The 19,840-nt window shown below is 41.5% G+C and overlaps 1 protein-coding gene across 7 annotated transcripts in view; it reads right to left on the bottom strand.

Annotated features, from left to right (window-relative positions):
- The window catches only part of ADAM23 (ADAM metallopeptidase domain 23), a 180,085-nt gene that overhangs the window by 128,156 nt on the left and 32,089 nt on the right, over positions 1 to 19,840 (bottom strand). The window lies entirely within an intron of this gene.

The raw sequence follows: 19,840 nt of genomic DNA, 5'->3' as shown, positions 1-19,840 counted from the left end.
AGTATTTTTCAATTCACCTCATACAAGTACTGTAGTACAATCTCTATCATGAAAGTGCAACTTAGAAATGTAGATTTTTTTTTGTTATATCACTGCACTCAAAACCAAAGCAATATAAAACTTTAGAGCCTGTAAGTCCACTCAGTCCTACTTCTTGTTCAGCCAATCGCGAAGACAAACAAGTTCATTTACATGTAGGGACATAATGCTCCTCGCTTATTATTTACAATGTCATCTGAAAGTGAGAACAGGTGTTCGCATGGCACTTTTGTAGCTGGCATTGCAAGGTATTTACATGCCAGATATAAAAATTCTATTAAAGCTAATGTTAAAAAAATTATATAATACACAGATTGAGAAAAGAGTCTATACATCTGGGTATAGTGCTTACATTATACACAAATACAAAGTTTGTTTTGAAAAGTAATATATGATACATAAAGTACATAATCAGCAATAACCCAAATTTAGGTGAACAGATTTAACAATACAGTTTAGATATTAGAATCCGAATATTCGGATACATCACTCATGAAAAGTTGTACAGAGATTTGGTTGTGGAAAGCAAAATATATCAATGAATGGAGATTGTCCCTCAATAATTGAGAATTTAGGGTAGGTTGTCCATTTAGAAAATACAATCCATGAGAAAAGTATTTCAGTTACTTTCCTGACTGCGCTTCTCATCGGCACTCCAGCTCATCCCTTCTGGTATTGCCGATGTCCGGTGATGTGTTCTATGTAGATGTCCCTCGACCATCTGATGGCGTCCGACACCATGAGTTGCCACATCAGCCAAGCATAGCATTGACCGATTCGCATTCTCTCAGCACTTGCTCGTTACTAGGGTCCCATGCGCCCAAGGCTCCGACGATCAGTGCGTGTGTCTGAACCTGGTAACCCTTAGCTCTCAATGTTTCGGCCAGAGGGGCGTATTTCTCCATCTTTCGAGCTCGGGCATCGTGGAAGGCCGGGGTCCTGTTCTTGAAGGGCACTGTGAAGTCCACCATGGCAATCTTCTTCCGGTCCTCGTTAGTGATAACGATTTCTGGTCGCAATTACCTGTCGGTTCCAGGGATGGCGGAGTTTACGGCAACCTTCCCCATGGGTGGCGGGATGGCTCTGACCAGTCAATCTTGGATGGCATTGTGTCACAGCTGCCAAGCTCTCGAATGGGGCTTGCAGCTACAGAGGATGTGGGGTAGCGTCTCGTTGGCATAGCCTCACTTCCTGCATCACTTGCCCTGATTCCCATTGTGGACGGCTCCATTCAGTGGGACGCAGATAAGCTGGGCCCTGTGGATGAACCTCCAGTCTGCAAATCAGGTGAAGCTACCCCTGGGGAGGAAGTGGTTGCTGGCGTCCCACTTGCACGTCACCTTGAATGCCTTGCCCTGGTCCGGCTTCCGTTTCAGGTTTTCCACCTATTGGCAGCGGATGGCATCCTTCAGGGTCCTCTCCAGCATTGTTCTAGCTCTCGGAGTGATAATAGTGTGATCTGTATTCTTCACCTGTTGCACCAGGACTCCCAGCTCCTGGCGTTCCTTGCACCATGTCCAGTGGCAGCCAATACGCTTCTCCAGTTGTTGCGCTGCATTGCAGGCACGAGTCAAGAGCAAAGCAAAGTAGGTGGCGACATCTTGGTTGGAGGGGGTTCTGGCGATTCACTTCTTGACGGCATCCTACAGAGCACTCTCCGCGATGTTTTTCACCGTGGCATCTGGGTACGTCAGAAGGCGTGAGTGATCACGGCAACATCGCACAGATCACCCATTCAAGGGACGTTGGCGCCGCCCTGTCTGTGTGAGATGTACACCAGTTCATTGCTGGGGAAACATCCACTGCTGGATGGTGTTGTCTGCCTTGCTAAGAGGTACCTTCACCACGGCAGATCCCCTCAGGATGAATGAGGTATGGGGGATCAGGAAGGTGTTCAAGGCATTGATCTTCTGGTCAATTCTGGCCACACCTCGTAGGATCTCCACAATGGTATCCTCAGGTGTCTGCTGGACGCGGAAACCCATGGGCATGCTGAGATGTTGGTACACTTGCCCGCTCTCGAGGAAGGTCATGGGTTCACCCTGGATCTGAAACGGCGTCTCCTGGACTGAGTCCCTTCTACTGCCATCGATATAAAGGGATGCACGCTTCCTGGCATTGAAAGAGAGTCCCATCCAGTTGGCAGCCTGGCTGGTGATGTCAAGAATCTGTTGTAGACTCTCAGGGTTGTCTGCAATCAGGACCAGATCGTCTGCGTAGGCCAGGATATTCATTCTGTTGCCATATAGATTGAAACCGCCTAGACTGCTGGAGATCGCTTGAATGAGCAGCTCCATGGCTAAGTTGAAAATGATGGGGCTCAGGGGGCAGCCTTGCTTCACGCCGCTATGGATAGGAATTCCAGGCGTCTCTCTGTCCATGGAGCAGATGGTGGTGGTGCAGACTTCATACAGTTCCCGGACCAGTTGGAGAAAGTTTTCAGGTATCCCAAACTCTCACAGCATAGCAAAAATGTGCTGGTGGGGCATCGATCCAAAAGCATTAGCCAGGTCAAGCCATGCTATGGCACGTTGCCTCCGTGCTTTCCTGACCGTTTGGATGGCAGTCTGAAGGACAAAGTGTGTTCGTAGCAGCCTTCGCATGACATGAAGCCTTTCTGGATGGAGCTGACGACTCCTCCGTTCACCGACCAGTCTGTGATCCTAGCCGTGAGGCAGCTGGCATACAGTTTGTACATGGTGGAACAAAGAGAGATGGATCTCCAATTGTTAGGGTCGTCTCGCTCGCCTTTCTTGTAGACAAGCACCGTCATGGACTTCTTCCAGGAGCTGGGAGTACAGCGGAACTGTTTGCATTAGTTGAAACTGGCAACCAGGGTCTCGTTTTTTCAGGAAGTTGTAGCGAATGCCAATTTTTTCCTGGGGCTGTGTTTTTGGTCTTTGTAAGTCTGGCCTCTACTTCCCGTGATGTAAAGTCTTGTTCCAGGTCCTCTGAAAGTGAGAACAGGCATTCGCATGGCACTTTTGTAGCCAGCACTGCAAGGTATTTACATGCCAGATATGCTAAACATTCATATACCCCTTCATGCTTCAGCCACCATTCCAGAGGACATGCTTCCATACTGATGATGCTCATTAAAAAATAATGCATTAATTAAATTTGTGACTGAACTCTTTGGGGAAGAATTGTATGTCTCTTGCTCTGTTTTACCCGCATTCTGCCACATATTTCATGTTATACCAGTCTCGGATAATGACCCAGCACACGTTGTTTATTTTAAGAACACTTTGACAAAATGCAAAAAAGGTACCAATATGAGATTTCTAAAGATAGCTACGGCACTCAACCCAAGGTTTATGAATCTGAAGTGCCTTCCAAAATCTGAGAGGGACCAGATGAGGAGCATGTTTTCAGATGTCTTAAAAGAGCAATATTCCGATGGGGAAACTACAGAACTCAAACCACCAAAAAAGAAAAGCAACCTTCTGCTGGTGTCATCTGACTCAGATGATGAAAATGAACATGTGTTGGTCCGCACTGCTTTGGATCGTTGTCAAGCAGAACTTGTCATCAGCATGGACGCATGTCCTCTGGAATGGTCACTGAAGCATAAAGGGACATATGAATCTTTAGAGCATCTGGCACATAAATATCTTGTGACGCTGGCTACAACAGTGCCATGTGAACGTCTGTTCTCACTTTCAGATGACACTGTAAACAAGAAGCGGGCAGCATTATCTCCTGCAAATGTAAACAAACTTGTTTGTCTGAGCGATTGGCTGAACAAGAACTAAGACTCCGTGAACTAGTAGGCGCTAAAGTTTTACATTGTTTTATTTTTGAATGCAGGTGTTTTTTACATAATTCTACCTTTGTAAATTCAACTTTCATGATAAAGAGCTTGCACTACAATCCTTGCAATGGGGGAATTGAAAAATACTATTTCTTTTGTTTTTTACAGTGCAAATATTTGTAATAAAAAATAAATATAAACTGAGCACTGTACTCTTTGTATTCTGTGTTGTAATTGAAATCAATATATTTGAAAATGTAGAAAACATCCAAAAATATTTAAATAAATGGTTTTTTTTAAATCACGCGATTAATCGTGATTAATTTTTTTAATTGCTTGACAGCCCTATTTATTAGACATGTTGAATAATACTAAGCTCTTATATAGCAGTTTTCAGCAGTAGATCTGAGAGCACTTTACAAAAGAGGTAAGTATAGCTTTCCCCATTTTATAGATGGGGAAACTGAGACAGAGAGAGGTGAAGTGATTTGCCCAAGATCACCCAGAAGTCCAGTGGCAAAGTCAGGAATAGAACCCTGATTCCCAGTCCAGTGCTCTAACCACTAGGTCACACTCCCTATATCTTCCCTGGTTTTGCAGATTAGACTCATTCTTCCAGATTTAAACAGTTACACCTCTTCACTAGTGGAAGAAGAGAAAAATGAACAATAGAAATGGATGCTGTGCCTACTCTTTTAATTTTCTTTTTCTATTATCTTTATTTCATTAAGGTTAATAGAGTATTTATGTTTGTGAGAGAAAAAAAAATTGACTTGACCCTGTTGTCAATGACCACACCAGATTCTGAGACCGTTCCCATAATTTACTGTGGTAGTAGCCCTAAGCTGATTTCCTATTCCTGAAAAATTATGCCCACTTTCTTTGCCAATATGATAAGAAGCCATCTTAACAACTCTGGAGGAAATCAATACCATCAAATTCCCTCCATTAGTAACCCCAGATGGAATATTTAGAACAATTTTACTTACGAGAATGTCTTAGGACCCTTGCTGTACTGGAAACATATTCACATTTTCCTCAGATGCCCTAGCAACACCAAAGCCTACTTATGAGGCTGACTCTGGTATTATTTTTGTAGTATCTCCGAGGTGTCCAGCCTCTTTCTGATGCTCTGACTCTAAATCCAAAATGTGTCAGATTTGGCAAGATGAATTCAGAGCCACTTCTATAAATTGTGAGGAAGGTAAGATTTGCGTGGGTGGGGCACTAGTTCTCTGACACACAATTTTCTCCAGTCTGAAAAATAAGTCCTCACAGCCCAAGTAAATTAGGCCTTGAAAGGCAGGTACAGGCAGCCTAGGCAATAGATTTTCAACAGCCTACAAAATGATATCATAACAATCCTCAGTTTACCAGCAGGTTATCTGTAAATATGGTATTTTATATATACTCAGACATACCTACAGTTGGCACCATGGTCATGGCTCCAAAGTTTAGTTACAAGTTCTATTATAAGCCTTATTTTTAACTCCTCTAATTTTGATTAGGAAAATTCATTTGGCCTGAAAACTGTCAGTTTTTATGCACAGCTGAACAAAAATTGGTCATACAATGTTGACGTTAGAAGTCATACAAAATAACTCCCATTGGAATTTTTTTTTTATTAGAATCTTGCTCATCTTTGGATTCTTTCTCAATTTTTTCATATGGATAAATCTCCCTAAAAAGTAGTCATTGGCTGCACCATTTTCAAAGAAAATTGGTTCTTATTAAAGTCTTTGAGGGCTATTCACAGAGCATAAAAGTTAAATACATGCATAAATATTTGCATAATCAGGGCATAAATTAAGTTTGCTCCCATACTTAGCATTAGAGTTATAATGTATATATAACAACATCAAACATTACTGTTAAAACTGAAACAAAGATACCAAAGCAATTATGGAAATGAATCATTAAGGGAAGGTAGATAAATACTCAAATTCTATTACAATTCATACAATCTCTTAAATAAGACTGTTTTCCTTTCTTTATTTTTTTTAATTATTGGCTGGACTCAGTAATTGAGAAGCAAGCTTCTTTACACCGCCACATCACAGTTATAAACCCTACCAAAGGCAAAGGAAAATAATTGTCCAGTCTAATTAGTCTGGATAAATATAGGGAGCATTTAGCCCTTTGCATGTGGAACTCCCACTGAAGTAAATGAAAGTTTTGCAGAGGGCTTGTAGAACTGGACTCATGAGCTACACGAGATATGGAATTCTATTATCTAAAGCTGAGACTCCCTGAAGTGCCATACATACATACGCAAGTGCACACACCGCACTCTGAACATGTACTTATTAAATGTGTAAAAAAAACCAAGCCCCAGCATTAGTTATATTAAAAACTCAAAAGTAAAAAGTTATAAAATTAATCTTGCTACAATAATATTAACATAGCCAGTTTGCACATCCTATATATTTTACAGGATACATTAACAACAAAGGGGTAATACATTACGTGTATATTTGAAAAAAAGACCAATTTTGACACTTCCTGACTTTTGAAAGCTTAATCTTGCAGAATTACCAGTAGGTTTCTATTTATTTTTCCATTCAAATTTCCTATGTTTTTTCGGGGGGGAAGGTAGAAAAAAGAATAAATTATAAAATCTGGAGGTAATCAGATTACTGTTTGCTGGCTTTGTCAGCAGAATTTGAAAGTTCTTTTCTCTACTACTATTCACCTTGAGTTAAATTCATCCTGTGAGGAGGTCTAGCACAAAAAGACTATGCAAACTTAAGCAGAACTTAGTGGTATATAGCACAGGACTCGTGCCAGCCCTCAGCACAGGAGTGCATTTCATAGATTTTAAGGCCAGAAGAAACCACTGTGATCACTTGTCTGATCTCCTGTATAACACAGGACCTTCTGAATTAATTCCTGCTTCATGTCCAATAGCTGTGAATGAACTAGAGCATATTTTTTAGAAAAACATCCACTCCATTTCACCCTTATGCAAAACCAGCAAATCTTATAAGACTTTGTACCTACAGATGTACACCTGACTATAGCTCCAATCCTGCAAAGACTTGGGCACAATGACAAGTCACTAGGCACAAAGTCTTTGCAGGATCAAGGCCTGTATCTGTAAAAATGTATTGTGAACTTATGTACATATAGAAGGTTTGTACTGCAGATGTTCAGTATCCAATTTTCTAATGATTATAACTTTGTTAAATCAAAATTAATTTTCTTCAAACCAATGAGAATTGCGTCCATCCAAATTTCAAGCTGTTTTTGCTGTAGCCTTGATCCAAGAAGCATGGTTATAGTTTCTAAAACATTAGGGTATTTTTTCCATCTTCACCAAACTTAAACCTCTGAAACCCAACCTTATAGCAGAGACCAAGTACAATGCCAGCCACAAAAATGAATTATGGGCAAAAATGTGCAAATTAATTTAAAAAAAGATAATCAACTTCAGAGCACCGTATTTCTGAGTGGATCTGAATTACAGTCACACTTAAAGCCGCACCACATTTCTAATATTTTATTTCAAATATTAGCAATAATGTTAATAATAATGTATCTAACTCAGACTACTTTGTATCATATAATATGAGGGAACTTGTTTACTAGCTATCCTCTTTACAGTACATTTTGTTCAGTTCAAACTCCCCATAAAACTGACTAAGGCAAAGAAGCTCTGCCAAAGTGAAATCTGAGAAAGCTCACCTTGCAGAAAGATCTTCTAGTCTTTCAAAATATGAAAAGTTCTTGCTGCTTAGCAGTCGCATATACAGACACAGCATCTGAAATAACTTACTCATATGCTCAATAAAGGAACTCATTAAAATTAGAGGGAAAACTGAATCGTTCATGTTTTAAGCGTGTACAAGGTCAACAGTAACCCTTTAAATTTTCCACAGCATTAAAACATTGATTCAGACACCAGAGCTAACGGTATATTGTTTTCACATTCATCACCAGTTTCAGAATTTGCTACAAAAAACAAAACCTCAATGAAAAATGTGAAAGGCACACTTTGCACCATTTTTTCCGTTTACTGTGCTGAGAAAAGATATATGAATGTGATGATCAAGCAATCAATCTCAGCAAGACAGGAATGATAGTGCAGGCAGCTGGTAGGGCCCTGGGAGACTGCTCTTAGACTCTCTCTGTCTAAGCTTACAGAAAGGACTACTAAGAGCAGTGAAAGGTGGGTGGGGGCCAGGTGAGGGAAGGGAAGGGGGGGGGGGGGAAGAGAGAGACAGGTGCTTAGGAAAAAAAAGAGGTCTTGACTCTCCCAAAGAAAACAGTAGTCTTTTCTGAGGTGATAACCCAGGTAGCCTCTGGTCAAGAATTTGGCAAATAAACAATGTATCAAAAAAGTGGTAGAAAAGGTTTCCAATATGATAGAAGTATTGGCATCTGCTGATGTGTACCTCAATGCTCTGGGTAACCCAATTGTACATTCTTATCTGAAAGCAAGCTTAAAATCTACTGAGATTATACCAACATCTCTACGTTTGTGAAGAGAATCCCTTCTTAAGGTATTCTAATAATGTGTCGCCAGGGTAAGAAAGACATTTACTAAAGCAATTTCTGTCAGTTGTCTGTGATGATATGACCAATGCCCCAAATGACTGTCATCAATCTATTTTATACTTCTCATAACGCTGCTTAGCAAATATGTTGAACAAATAGGTGGAAGCAAGTCAAAAACTGTTCTTCTGGAATATGTTGTTTTGAAGTCACAAATTTTAAGAACATTTTGAAAGAATATTGCAAATGCTACAGAAAGAAAGGCTATTTAATCACTAACTGAAATTATTCTAGAGTGCTACCTTTGCATATTCATGCTGGTAGAAAACACCCCCAGCACAGCTTTGGAACCATCTGGGAAGTAATGCCCATTAGGACCAAGACAATAACCTCCTCACAGCACCAAATGTTCAGACCTAAGAGGACCATCTGGTCCTCATCATTTCAGTGCCTTGTTTACCAGAGATAGGTGAGGGGGTAGGAATCTCCTCATGACCAAGGTTTGTTTAAAACCACATTCTAACCTAAACAGTTCTTTTAAAGAGAGTGCAAGTGTTGTGGTTTTTAAAACACTTTTAGGTAGTTAGAATACATAAAAGATTCTGTGCTGTTGTACATGTGTTTTCCCAGACCAATTCCATCTTGGAAAGATCCTTTTGGCACTGGTTCCAGTTTGATCTGAGCTCATAGCACACGGGACATTTCATTTTTAGATGCTGGTGCCAGACTGTCAGCCAATGCCATGTCTATGTCAGGCAAAGGCTAGTGATGCAGCACAACAATGACAACACTCTCACCTCATCAATAAAATGTTCAAAGAGGACAGATATTTTTACTTAAATGTTTTTGATAACTTCTGGTTTAGCTTCTTACATCTGTCCCACTAGCTTAAAATAGAAAATTAAGTCTGCTCATATGGTTCTGCTAGCACAATACAATACAAATTAATGAAGAGCACTATTCTTGAACTGCAGAGTAACAACAGAGAAGTCCTTCAATGCTGGATGAAAAAAATACTAAGAGAAAACTCGGCTGTAATCTGGTCCTGACAATATACATAGGAAAACTAGATAAGCATACACTAGAGATCACAGATTGCACACAAATACAGAATAGCATTTACTACTTTATTCAAGTAAGAAGAAAAGTCAAACTCCTTTTTATTTATATAATTTAAGAAAATGATACTAATCTGAAAACATGTAACTTTGAAAGCTTTAACAAGAGAGAGAGAGAGAGAGAGAGAGAGAAATGCTACATAACAGATTATTGTGGGATATGGAATATACCTAGCTGAGGCAGGCACAGGTGAATTATGATGGTTCTTCGTCACAAATGGGATTTGTTTTTATCCCACTCGTGCCAATTACTCTTAGTACAAAAGGAGAAGATATTAACTAAAAACATTACTTAAGTCATTTTCTACTCTGTTAAAGTATCACTCTTTAATGACAAGCCAAAGGCCACATTTCCATCAAAGGTCTGTGAATGGTGCCTTCTGCTCCTTGTAACCTCCCCCTGAGTTGAGTGCAAGGGATAATGGACTTTTCCCCCCACGCCCTCATTGAACGTTTGGGGTGGACAGGTTGTGAGCTGGGTGATGCTTGCTGGCTGTTCAGCAGAGGCTGCAGAGGGACTCTAGCCCCCTGTTTCTGTTCCTGCAGCTCAACCAGATGCCTCAATATGTCGGATTGGTCCCTCATAATGCAAAGCATCTCATCCTGCGTCGCATGCTCATGCTCCTGGGATGCTTTCCTGCTCTCCATATCCATGGCTAACTTCTCAGACAGTGAATTAATTCCTCCAGGCTCTGAGCTCTGTGTCAGCTGTCCCTGAGACATTCATTATCTCGATGAACATGTCCTCCCTCTAGGTTGGGGTGACTGACATGGCCGGGATCCTGTGTCAGGAAGTAAGGAAGTAGCGAAAGGCTTTGAGGGGGTTTCACCGCCATCTGTCTCAGGTATGGGAACCACATTTGCCTGGGCCATGTGGGTGCAATAAGTATGACCCTGGCCTTGTCCTGTCTGATTCTGTGTAGCACCCGGCTCAATAGAGGAATCGAGGGGAACGCGTATATTAGTGGTGCTTCTCATTTTGTAAGGAGGGTATCACCCAGGGTGTGGCGACCAAGCCCCGCTCAGGAGCAATACTGAGGCATTGAGAATGCCTGTGAGCCGTTGAGAATAACTCTATAGTAGAGATTCCCCCACCGGTTGAATATGGTCATGAGGGTTGGGTAGTCCATCTCCCACTCGTGGGTTTGGGAGAAGTGTCTGCTCAGCTGGTCTGCCGTGGTATTCTGAAGTCCTGGCAGGAAAGCTGCAGAAATGTCTATCTTGTTGGATATGCACCATTGCCATGGGTTTAGTGCCTCGATGTAGAGAGGGTCTGATTGAGCACCGCCCTGTCTTCAAGGTTGTTCGCGAGTCCTTCAAGGTATGAAGAGATGCATCAGTGCCCTTAACAAATAGTTTTTGGCACTCAAAGGGCAGGTCCTCAACTGTGGCTTGTACTTCCCTAGGGAATCCAGAGAGGTGGAGCCATGATGCTCGACGCATGACCATGGACGTGGCAATAGAATTAGCTGCCCTGTCAGTGGAATCGAGGGAGGCCCGCAGGGCTGTTTTGGCAACGTTTGGCCCTCTGCAACGTTGGCTTTGTATTGTTCCTTCGCTTCCTCTGGCATTTGTTCAATAAAGGATGTCATTTTACTAAACAAGATGTAAGTGTATTTCGCCAACAGAGCGGAGTAGTTTGCTATGCGAAATTGCAGTGAGGCCAAGGAATAGTTTGCTATGCGAAATTGCAGTGAGGCCAAGGAATAGGAATCCAAAGAAGCCAAGCCTTTTCCAGTCGTTGTCATAAGGGGTGGTTTTTGACTGGTGCTGTTTTCCCCTTTGGTTTACTGCCTCTACGACCGGTGAATTTGGAGCCGGGCGAGTAAATAAGAACTCAGCCCTTTTGCTGGTACATAATATTTTCTGTCCGAGTGTTTACAGAAAGGTGAGACAGTAAGAGGTGTCTGCCATATTATCTTTGCAGGATCCATTATAGCAGCGTTGATGGGCAGAGCTATCTTTGCTGATGGGGATGCCTGAAAGATGTCAGTAAGTTTGTGCTGGGTCTGTGGCAACTCCGCTAAAGAAATGTCCAGGGATTCTGCAACTCTTTTGAATAAGTCCTGGAAGGACTTGAAGTCATCTCCTGTGGTGGGAGGTGGTGGCATAATTATTTCATCCGGGGACGAAGATAAAATATGGGTGGGTGGCAGCGTATCACCTTCAGGAGCCTCTACCTGCTCCTCTCCCTCTTCCTCCTGAGCCTCCGGTGGTGGTGGGTTAGTGGGTGAAAGGGACAGGGTGGCCCATGACGCTGGTAGGTTGGGGGGGTTTAAGATTCTGGGCTCTGTAGATTGCCCATGGGTCCCAATATGGCCAATTGGGTGGCATAACAACAGGCAGTGTCATCCATGGTTGTGCTTCCCAGCTTTTCCCTTGCATAGGTAGTTGTTGGTGAGAGGGTTCAGGTTTCGGAGAGGGATGACGAGGGGTGTAAAGGCTCGAGTCATCCTCTTCATCCTCATCACTGGATAGTGCGGGTGCAGATCCATTAGGAGTGCCTATTCGGCTCAGTCCTTGCCTGACTGGGGTGCCGTCGGTGCCGAACAGAGGGATTACCGGCGTGGAGGAGATTGTCAGATCCTCCTGTCTGGTGAAGGATTGTGGTACCGGGAAGCTCAGTGCTGTGGATGACAGCGTAGTATGCTCTGACGGTGCCAAGGTCTTGTTAGGCTGTGTATATGCAGCAGGTGGCGCCATTACACTAGCAGGTGCTGAGGCATTCTTCGGCACTGCTGGTGCAGAGCTAGGAAGCTTAGCTTTAGCTCATGCACCTGAGTGAGTGCCTGGCCGCGTCGGTGTCTTGGCTCCTCAGGACGTCTCGGTACCAGACGTTCCCAGTGCCTCTTGGTCCGAGATTCTCGGTGCCATCGGTACCGGAGCACATTTTTTGCCAGGAGACCACTTCTTTTTATGGGGATCTCTGAGGCGATAACTGTGACCGATGTTTGGTCACCTTCTTAGGTGTAGGGTTCTTAGACACGGTTTGGGTGGACCCCTTGTCTGAGGCTGCTGCTGGAAACTGTTAGCCAGGAGGAGTCCTGGACTCTGGGTCGGAGGCTGGCCTGAGGGATTTCTCCATCATTAATCATTTTAGTTGGAGGTCCCTGGCTTTCAGTGTCCTGGCAGATAATTTCTTGCAGTGTGGATACTTCTGTGGTACATGGGTTTCCCCGAGACAGCGGATGCACTGAGCGTGACTATCCAATACAGGAACTGAAAGTCTGCAGGTCAGGCAACGTTTAAAGCCGGGGGAACCAGGCATGCCTGTGGAGGTTCGTAGTTCAGTCACCGTTGCAGACACCCGCCGGTAGCGGGGGGGAAGCTAACAAAATAAAGTGGGAGAGGTTGGGGGTTTTTTTTAGTGGGTAAATAAGGACGGAAACAAAGGGGATAAATAAAAGTGGGAATATAAGCAATTTCGAAACAGTCAGGGGCGCTGCTGTCGCTCTGACTCAAGCCAAAGGCAGTAAAGAAGGAACTGAGGGACTGTTGGCTGTGCATGCTAAGTAGCCGCCCGGAACAGCGCAAGACAGCTGCCGCATGTGCGTGGCCAACCGGGGCACTGCTACTACAAATCTCCGATTACAAGCGCAGGGAGCCAAGACACCTAAAGTGGAGCACCCACAGGGACACTCCTCGAAGCAGCAGCAAATGTTCCCTTCACATCTAAAGTATACAAGGGCAAAATATTCTCCAGGAAAAGGGAGACTTCTTGAAATAAGTTTTTATATTTCATTATGAGCATAAAATTGAACCCATTTTGCAAATGTATCATTCAAAAATTCCAAGAAACAGCCATTTCCAAGGGGGAAATTATGGATCCATTTTAAGAAAAAGTGAATTTTTTATGTTTTACATTTTAAATTAGTCATTTTGTCTAATTTCACAAAAAAGCAAATTTTGAGAGGCATAAGTTAAGCAAAATAAAGTCACTACCGTTTTAGGTGAAATTTTGTGGGGAAAAAAGTTGTCACCATTTTTGCACAATTTTAGCCTAATTCTTTCGCCAATCCTTGTAACATGGACATGAATAAAAAAACAAGCAGCATAATAATAAGGAACACTATCTCTTTTTCTTTATTTTCTTGTCAACCTTCAACAACCGTGTAGGACCCTCCTCTTAAATGCTGAATATGAAAATGAAGTCAAGTCCAACTTATGTGCCTTGTAAAGATGTGAAGACTAGATGATGCTGTGGAAAGCATATACATCAACAGGAACTGCCCCATCACAGTGAACTGATTTTTAATTCCTTTAGAAAGGGGATTGCCACTGTTCTTGTGCAATACACAGAAGCAATTATGCTCTGGTCACGTCTGAAACTTGAATTGTCTCTACATCTTGGATGGAAAAGACTACCAATTGTCTGACGTGCTTTGTTTCCTTCAAACTGATTTAACAGCCCTTCCGTCATCCATCATCAGTCTCCATGCACTAGAGTGGGATGGACAAACGGCAAGCTCTCTCTTCTTGGACTCATGGAAAGCTGAGTTTACTTTAAGTATGAATTCCAAGGATGTTCAGACTACGACTTGTTCTTGTGGAATTTACAGCACTTATAAAGCACAGTTCAATCTATAGATCCAATGACTGAGCTCCCTATTTTGATAAGCTTTTGGATGATTTTGCTACTATTAAAAAGGATATTTTTAATATAAGGGGAAGTAGGCAAGTCCATAGGTTCAAACAGTGGTACAGTGAAGGCTTATAAACTAGAATGAGTTTCTGTACACGGAATATCTTTACGCCTTCAGGAACTTTCTGATAGCAAGATGAGATAAAGTCATCTGACAGACCCTAGTACGCTGCTAATGATACTTCTGTTGCTCAGGCTCAGTTCTAAGGATATCCCCAGTGAAGAAAGACAAGATCTGACAGACTCCATCACAAGGCTTATTGCTATTCAGTGGACCTTTATGGTTTAGCCCCCCATCTGAAGGAAATATAATATTTCTGGAATTCCTTTCCTTGATGGGATAAAGGTATTTCTCTCTGCCTTACTGTAAGAATTTTTCCATATCCTGGAATCAATTTTTTTCTTGATAATAAAAAAGAACAAGAATACTTGTGGCACCTTAGAGACTAACACATTTATTTGAGCATAAGCTTTCGAGGGCTAAAACCCACTTCATTGGATGCATGCAGTGGAAAATACATGCATGCATCTGATGAAGTGGGTTTAGCCCACGAAAGCTTATGCTCAAATAAATTTGTTAGTCTCTAAGGTGCCACAAGTACTCCTCGTTCTTTTTGCTAATACAGACTAACACGGCTACCACTCTGAAACTTTTCTTGATAATAAAATAGTATCTATTACTTGCTGTGATTGTGGCAATAATTCTTGGATCTTAGGTCTTCCACACTCTCAGACATTAATATCCAGGCTGTCAGCTTGAAGAGAGATTAGTCCATACGGTTTACTAGGCCTTGCATTAATATTAACATTTCTTACCACTATTTTCATTTGGTTGGTGACAGAGTTCTACGCACTTTAGAGAAGCAGCAATTTCTTGGCCAATGCTTTCCCCATATTATGCTTCACCCTAATTAAGATTTATTCAAACAATACTCAGTGTTATTTTTACAAGTGCTCTAAATTATTTATTAAATTATGACTAAATTGAGATTAAATTCTACTATATTACCCAATGCTGATAGACACCTATTTTAACAAAGACTCTTTCCTCCCAACTGAGAATTTGCTTTCTCTATTCTCACTTAACAATACAAAAATGAATTCACTGTAAATCATAACAAAAACACATTTACCTCCTCCTTTGCCCGCCCCCGTCAACTTAAAACAAACTTGTGCAGCATGCAGCAGTGTCTGTATATAGAGAGTTAGATGCTTAGATATAATTCCTAATGTGGCAATACAGATAGGGTTATTTATATACCCGTGATACTCCAGTTACCAGTTTATTTGGTTTTGGTTGCTAGTTAGTCTAAATTTTGTGGTTACCTACTTTATTTTATCTCGGTTGCTAGTTACTTTTTATTATACCAAATTAGGGTACAAAGCCTTAGCTGATATAAATCAATATTGCTCCAGTGCAGTTAGGAAGCCAATATATTATTAGTTTCTAGTGCACAGTCAAAAGAGAGGGAGCTTGCTACTGATATTGTTGATTTACACCAGCTGATGATCTAGTCCCAGAGCATTTACTTGTATTCTGGATACAAAGGCAAATTGGTACATGGAGCTAATCTAAAACTGGAATTTCTGGCCTGCAGGGAATACTGATATTTTGACATTAGCTTTTGTCCCAATTCAGGACAAAAAGTCAAACTACCAAAACTTTTTGTTTTGACAGCCCTAAATCGAAACATTTTATTTTAGGTCAACATGAATCTGTCTAGTCACCTGAGCCACTGCGGTGCCTCATGTGAGTGGTAGTTCACTGTCCTTCCTCCAACTATCCTCCTGTATAAGCTCTTAGTCCCCTGCCCAGACTCCATATTCCATAATGCACTGGGATCTCTTCCTGTAGCTGAAACACTGCAGTACTTAATCAACTCCCATAAGGCTCTAGATGTCTCCAGGCTTTCTATCCTCTCTTCTGGTCCTTCATCCTGCCTGCCCCTCACAGCCTCTGGCCCCACCTCCTGATGTCCTCATATGCTTTTCAGCCATTGTTTCACATTTTAAAGGTGAAGGTGTAAACATTGAAAAGTATGTTAACAAATGTAATTCCATGTAATGCTTTAGTTGCGGGGAAAACACTTAACTCTAAATTCAGCTGTGGGCAGATAAAAAGCCTTCCAGTTCACCTTTCAAAACAAAACAGCTCATGCAGAAGAGCTGAGTAGCAATACGAAATAGATATGGGAATATAGTGACCTAGCAAATTTTAAAAAGCCACAGCTTGTTGCTCTGTAAACCCAATATTTGATACACTTGCATCTTTACCCCTCAAGAAACTGTCAATATTGCTGACAAAGTGACCAAAGTAAGACCTCAACTGGACATCAGGAAGCGAGCAATACTTTTTTAATATTGAAAAATACTAATTTCTGCTGATTCATTTTTGTTTTAAAATGTGCTGAAATGCTCAAGGACAGGACAAGCTGCGTATGCATTTTTTATGCAGTGCTTACAGAATTTTGCACATCACAGATTTAATAGTTTTTTTTTATACCACTATTCTTTTTCCTCAGATATCACCTTCTGTATCAGTCCACACAGTGGCAAACACTGGCACTATAGGAGTCTCACTGTTTTTAGAAGTATATACAGTGGCAAGTTTATGTCAACATAGTGACACATTCAGGGAGGTATGTTAGAGGTATGTTAGAGGTTCACTAGAGCAAGTAGTGAACAGAATGAGACAAAAACTGTGTCTCTAATGAAAGCTGCTTTACACCTCTAGTCTTACCTACCAATGAAATAAAACACCAATTGTAAACGGGTTCCTATAGTGTCATTTTCACATATAACTCAAACAATATGATCCCTGGTACGCTAGGAAAGTGACCTGCTACTGCCATGGCCCCCAATTCAACAGGGGTTAAAAGGCTTGGCTGCTAATACAGATGAGACAAGACTGTTTACAACACTATCACAAAAAGTCTAAATAAATAAATAAAAATAATACACATTTATACAGTATATTTCACCTAGATATTTAAAAAAAAAAAAACACCTTCACAATGGTGGTGAGCATTATTATCCCCATTTTACAGATAGGAAAACTAAGGCACAGAGAGACCTGGCCATATGGAAGTTGGAGCTAAAATGCTTTCCCTTCTGGATACAAGAACAACTTGGGACCTACTTCTGGATGAAGAAATATAAGCGTCTCAGTTTAATGTAAATGTACAATCAGTCAATGGCAAAGCTAGGATACAACCTGATCTTTCTACAATTACTCTAGCGCCCTATACATTAAACCACATATCCTCCCTTAAATAGAGATGAGGTAGAACACTGTCTATCTCTCTTTCTGTAACAGTATTTAAAACAATCTTCCGTTAACTAAAACAGCAGCCAACGCATTCAGCATGTGGAAGGCAAGTTGAAGACAACTACTGCTAGCAACAGGTCATTGTCCTAGTATACGTGGCACCTGTGTGGAATTTTTAAATCATATTTAAAGTGCCGTAAGCAGATTTAAAATTCCTGTTCAGAATCTAAGTTCAAAAAATATCTCTACAATCTTTTGCCACAATACAATACTTTTCTGGTACAAATTTGGGGCCCAATGAAATAGCAAAGTACAGTCAAGAGACAGAAACAGTAGTAGTCATTCATACCATTTGATTGCATGTTCTCTATAGTGAGACAAATTAAAATGTTATTAAAATTGGTAGCACTTTAAAGAAACTGTCAATAATTGATACTTCATTAAACTTTAATTAGACAGATAATTTACTATATTTATTATACATTAATTGAATAGTAACTAAATATAATTATTAATGTGTACTAAAAATATTTAGGCCCTTTGGAAAGTCTACATATTTTTCAAATGTTCATATGAAAACAATTTGACATTTTTGTTATCAATGATACAATATTGATAGTACAATATTTATGATACAATGATAGTAAATATTAGCTAATGTATACATCAAAACACCTTGAGAAAGTATAAACATTATTGTGAGAATTGCCCTGAGTTATAGGGGAATGCAGAGAAATAGCAGCATTTGGGCTAGAATTTCATTCCAATTCCATCCCCTTTGGAACACCTGAGCCTTGCAAAACAGATAAAATCCAGCCACAGCTGGCCAACTGAGAATTCCTTCAGAAAAGGGAGTTCCTTCACAGTTGGAGTAAAGCCAACTTGCCCCCCAACCTCAGTATAAATATTAAGGAAAGGAACATGACTGAGTAGAGAATGTACAGGGGAGCTCTGCTTCACTTTCTCCCCCATAGCAATACTCAGCTGGTGTCTGATCCCTTACGGTACTTCTACACTGTAGATGGAAGCATGCCTCCCAGCCAGTGTAAACAGACACATACTAATTCTGATCCTTCTAGAACACTAAAAATATAGTCTAGAACATTGCAGCATAGGTGACAGCATGGTCTAGCCACCAACTGGGGACCCTGGGGGTCAGCAGGCTTGTACTCAGGCAGCTAGCCCAGGCCTCAACATCCACACTGTTATTTGTTAATCGCACAAGCTCCAGCAGAGCTAGGATGCGTCTGTCTAACTAGGCTGGTAGGCACACTCCCAGCTGCAGTGTAGACATACCCTTAGGGACCTTAGAGCAGCTTTATTGCACAGAGAGGGACAAAGCAGCTTGAGAATCACAGAGCCAATTACAACTTCCTCCTGCTCATTTCTCTCCTGCACACAGTGTATTGGTGCAGGAAATAAATCTGGTTCTTTTTATATATGCCATAATTTTTCGGCCACTTATGTACCAAGATGAAAGGCATCTTAATCTTAATGAAGAATAGTCTTTAAACAACTGAATTCAGTAACTTACAAATATCCTCGTAAACCACATAATTTAATATTAGTTAGTGCTACTTATATTTTAAGTCCTGTATCATCCCTTACTTTAAGTACATTTGTCTCAAATTGGCCCTTTATGAAGATATATGGAACACTATTAACCTGGTTAAGGCTCAGAATATACATTCCTTAATTGAAAACTGCAACTGTTTATCAATTACTGCTATTTATATCTGGTCTATCCAAAATTCCAGACAGACCAGAAGGAAATGTCCCTGTTCACAATCTAAGCCAAACCTAAGCTTTAGCTAGTGTTGTAGATGAACAGAGTAAAGTACAGTGATTTGAATCAGGCATCTGTGTAATAATCACATTTTACCATTTTAATGGTAATTCCTAAAGAAAATGTAGCCTGACAACATGCATCTAGGACAGGAAGATCAAAGTGGCAACCAAAGATACAGGAAATTTCTTCCACTACTGTTATGCAGCACATGGCTTGCCAGTTTTCTTCCTGATTGCCACCTTCTGCCCAATAGATGACTGCTTTTGAGTGGTGGACTGAATCTTGTACTGTATATAAAGCACTTAGGAACGAAAAGGATAACAACCATAATGTATATGTACTGAGACACTTTTCATAATTCATATCTAAGAGGTTTGGGGATCCTCAGTAATTATGTTTTGGTTCCTGAGCATAGGTGCCGAAAAAAAAACAGTGGGTGCTCAGCATCCACCAGCAGCCCCGTGGATCAGCACCTCCCCTTCCCCACACCTCCCACCCACCAGCGGACCCACCGATCAGCTCCTCCTCCTCCCTCCCAGTCCCACACCTGCCGCAGATCCGCTGTTCAGCAGCATGCAGGAGATGCTGGGGCGGGAGGGCGAGGAGCCAGGAGCAGGAAGAGGTGGGGGAAGGGAGCAGGAAGAGGCGGGGCAGGGGCAGAGCAGGGTGAGAAGAGGCAGGGCGACGGTGGGGGCTTGGAGGAAGGGGTGGAGTGGGGGCAGGGCCTGGGGCACAG

Source organism: Terrapene carolina, unplaced genomic scaffold (assembly GCF_002925995.2).
Source record: "Terrapene carolina triunguis isolate 2854851 unplaced genomic scaffold, T_m_triunguis-2.0 Scaffold62, whole genome shotgun sequence".
NCBI lineage: Eukaryota > Metazoa > Chordata > Testudines > Emydidae > Terrapene > Terrapene triunguis.
This window is presented reverse-complemented; position numbering and strand designations above follow the sequence as displayed.